Source organism: Nyctereutes procyonoides, unplaced genomic scaffold, assembly GCF_905146905.1.
Source record: "Nyctereutes procyonoides isolate TBG_1078 unplaced genomic scaffold, NYPRO_anot_genome, whole genome shotgun sequence".
Taxonomy (NCBI): domain Eukaryota; kingdom Metazoa; phylum Chordata; class Mammalia; order Carnivora; family Canidae; genus Nyctereutes; species Nyctereutes procyonoides.
Window position 1 is genome coordinate 3,359,911 of NW_026575119.1, and position 3,934 is coordinate 3,363,844.

General features: G+C 37.0%; 1 pseudogene; it reads right to left on the reverse strand.

The window, feature by feature from the left end:
• Nucleotides 1–556: 556 nt before the first annotated feature.
• LOC129515602 (60S ribosomal protein L22-like) lies at nt 557–942 on the reverse strand (annotated as a pseudogene).
• Nucleotides 943–3,934: the final 2,992 nt, after the last annotated feature.

A 3,934-nucleotide genomic window follows, 5' to 3' on the forward strand; every position in this document is an offset into this window, starting at 1 on the left:
CGTTCTAACAAAAGTAGCACATGATGACAGTTTTCCAACAAATGGAAATGAAGTGTCTTGAGGAAGGGGTGTCTTTTCCTAATTTGTGTCACAGCACCAACTACATGAGGTGGTTTGAGGGCAGCGACTGTTAAATCACTAACAATTCCGTGGAACTCCATGCTGGTCTTCATTGAACTGGTGTTCCTCCTTCCACTATATCAATGTATCAAAACATCCATGGTTTCCATTACTGTGAGTACTCGTTGACTTTCCCTAAATATAATTTTTAGAAAGTAAAAGGACTGTGGTTAGAAGTCAGGAGAACTAACTTGAGTACTTGGGGGACTAAATCAATTTTTGCAGAAAACAGTTTTTATGTCTTGATTTCATAAAATTTTGTAATTGCCACCAAAGCTTTTCTAGTATGTATAAATGGCAAGGATGCTACTCCTTTGTTGTTGAATATCTGGCCTTATGTTTATGCGTGTGTGTGTGTGTGTGTGTGTGTGTGTTGTGTGCTTTGTTCCCAAATTTTATTCAAGAACCCATACAAAATATTCCAGCTAAACGAGGTTTAATCCTCCTCTTCCTTCTCTTCCTCATCCTGGTTAATCTGGAAGTAACACAACTCATGACTCTCTTTGCTGCTACCAACAATGTGCAACCAGCCACGCAGATTATTATTCTTCAAGTACTTTTTGGGTGAGATATTTCAAATACCTTTTGGAAAAAGGTTCCTCAGAAATTACACTAATCTTGCTCTTGTTCTTTCGATGGTTACCACCTCTCCACCAAGATTCCCATTGATTCTCTCTTGAAGAAACTGCTCAAAATCGGCAGCATCCATGATTCCATCTTCTACAGGGTGGGTGCAATCAAGTGTAAATTTCAGAACCTGCCTCTTCTTCTTCTTTTTTTTTTTTTACACTGCTTTGCCACAAGCTCTTTCATGGGTGCCATGGCAGCAGCAGAGGCAGAAAAGCTGGCCTTATGTTTTAGGACATTGACATTAGGACTTTATTGGCTAAACATCTTCTCTTTCGCCATCTTGCTCAGAATTGCAGAGCTGAGAGGGGACTGTCTGGCTCCCAGCTCTTTCTCCTTTTATGAAAATGGTCACCAATATACAGGCATGGGTACAGGAGTCATGATTCCCACATGGAACCCTGGGTAGAATGACTAGCTCCAGACTTTGACTCATCCTCAGGCTGAAGCAACGGGTTTTCTTTGAGGAGTATGAAATGTGGAACCAAGAAATGCAGTGACTGAGACATGATGAAGCTGAGTCATGCTAAAGGCAGAGCTGTAGGAAAATATGCTGCAGTAAATCTGACCTTTCCTTCCCAGCCTTGAATGTCCAAATCTTCCACCAATCCCTTAAGATATTTCTGTGTCCTTTGTATACACATATACATACACACACATACATATATAAAATGTTTTAAAAGTAAACTTTTTAAAAGAATACTTCTAGATTTATAGAGAAGTCATGAAGATAGTACAGAGAGTTCCCATAGGCCCTGTAGTTCCCCCTAGTATGAACATCTTCTGTTAGTATGGTTTACTCGTTATAATTAATGTAACAATATCTATACACTGTTGTTAATTAAAGTCTATACTTTAGATTTCCTTCCTTTTTACCTGATGTCATTTTTCTGGGCCAGGATTCCATGTAGGCTACCATATTACCTTTACTTGTTCTATCTTTTTAGCTTCCTCTTGATTGCAATACATAGTCTCAGACTTGTTTTTGATAACCTTGACAGCTTTGAGGAGTACTGATCAGGTATTTTGTAGAACGTCCATCTCTTGGGATTTCTCTGATGTTTTTCTCATGATTGAGACAGGGGTTATGGATTTTGGGAAGGAGACCATAAATAACATCAACATGAATTACCGTCACCGTTGGCCTCCATCACCAGGCTAAGCTAGTGTGATATCAGGTTTCTCAGTTCCAGACTTACTCTTCCTTCCCTCCCTTTTCTTCCTGTATAGGCGATCTGTCTCTTCACCCTACAACATATATGTTAAATTTATATTAACTTGAAGCAGTTCCAATAGCTTTCAACAACAAGAACAAGAACAACAACAAACCCTTAAAAAGTATCCATTTCAGGAGATGCAAACTCAAATGCCTACAGAGGACAGGTGGGTAGCCGAGAGTATAAGTGAAGCAGGTTGAACACGGTCTGTGGCAGATTGCAAAGTACCTGGCAGCTCTAACAGGAGCACGGTCTCTACTCTTGGCAGTTACTGCTATGTGGGAGTGTGGGTCAGCTTTGCCATAGTTTCCTTTAAAAAAAAAAAACAGAAACTAGTAACTTGGACATTCATGTGAAATCTGATTGCAAAAGGATGGAAACTATTCACATTTTTACAAAATCTGTGCTCATCCAACATATCACAACATGTAGTCTGTGACTTCTTGGGTAGATGAATAACTACACATTTTATCAGTAAAGAATTAGCCTTAGAAAAGTAGATAAGATGTCCATGGTCATGCCGCTAGCTTTAGTGTCTCAGCTGGGATTGACATTCAGAGTTCTAATATTATTATATATTCCTCTCCTTTGGAGATCCCTTCAACAATTTGTTCACTTTCTTAGAATCATCCAGACTTTGTTCTAAACTTGCTGCCTTTAATGAAATATTTGGGAACTGGAACTTCTGTAACACCATATCTTTCATCAATCGTACTCCAGTTAAAATAGTCCCATTAATCTCATTCATCCACTAATTTGCCTTTTCTTTTGTTCCTTGCTAGAGTCCATGTTCATCTGTTTGTATAATTCATGTTACACTAATGTTGAACAGGGGCTCAGGCAAATGCTCACAATGGCAATGATTGCAAACGCACAAATCAGAATTCTGTAATCTTCTAGAGACTCTGAATTTTGCCTTAAATATTTTTTTATTTTTTTCCCCGTAACCCAGTATTCACAATAACTGGCACATAGTAGGTGCTCAATAATTGCTTCTTGAATGACTGACAGTCTCTAATGACTTAAGTTTGATGAAGTATCAACACATAGTAATATTCTTTTTTTAAAAAAATATTTATTTATTTATTTATTTATTTATTTTATAAAATAAAGTAGGGGGACAGAGAGAGAAGGAGAATCTTAAGTAGGGTCCATGCTCAGTGCAGATAGACCAATGCAGGGCTTGATGTCATGTCCCTGAGATCATGATCTGAGCTAAATCAAGAGTCAGAAACTTTAACTGACTGAGCCACCCAGGTGCTCCTCAACACATAATAATATTGATTACACCTGGAACAAACCTTGTAGTGTAGAATTGAAAATATGTGGCATTTGTTAATGGGAACTCACCATTCTTAACAGCACAGAAGCTGTTTACAGAAATTTAAAGAAGTTATTATTCAGTTATTCACAGAGACTTTAAGTTATGAATATAATTTAGCAGTCTTCTCTGTAAGGATATTAACCTCTTTAGTCAATTTTCAGCTATCTTATACATATCTTGCTCTCTTAAATTTATCATTATTATGTTTCTCTCATAATTTGGTTACATGGCTTCAGTTTTTAATTTAAACTTCTATGAATCAGAGACTTATTTGTTGAGTTCCTTTATTCTCTGCTCATATGCCAGGGAGTGAGGAATTTTTTGATAAAGGTACAGTCATGGAAAGTTAAGAAAATAGAGGCAATGAAGCAAGAGAGTCTGATTTCCTAAGTCCTGTCTTTGTTGGCAATGGCCCTGAATGCTGAAACACCCTGTGTTCACACATTCTCAATTTTTTCTTCTGCTGCAGCTTGTATGGCTTTTTATCTCACAACTGCTTTTCTTTTTCATGTTTCTTAATCTTTTTTTTTAAAGATTTTTATTTATTTATTTATTTATTTATTTATTTATTTATTTATTTATTTATTTATTTATTTATTTATGAGAGAGAGAGAGAGAGAGAGAGAGAGAGAGAGAGAGAGAGAGA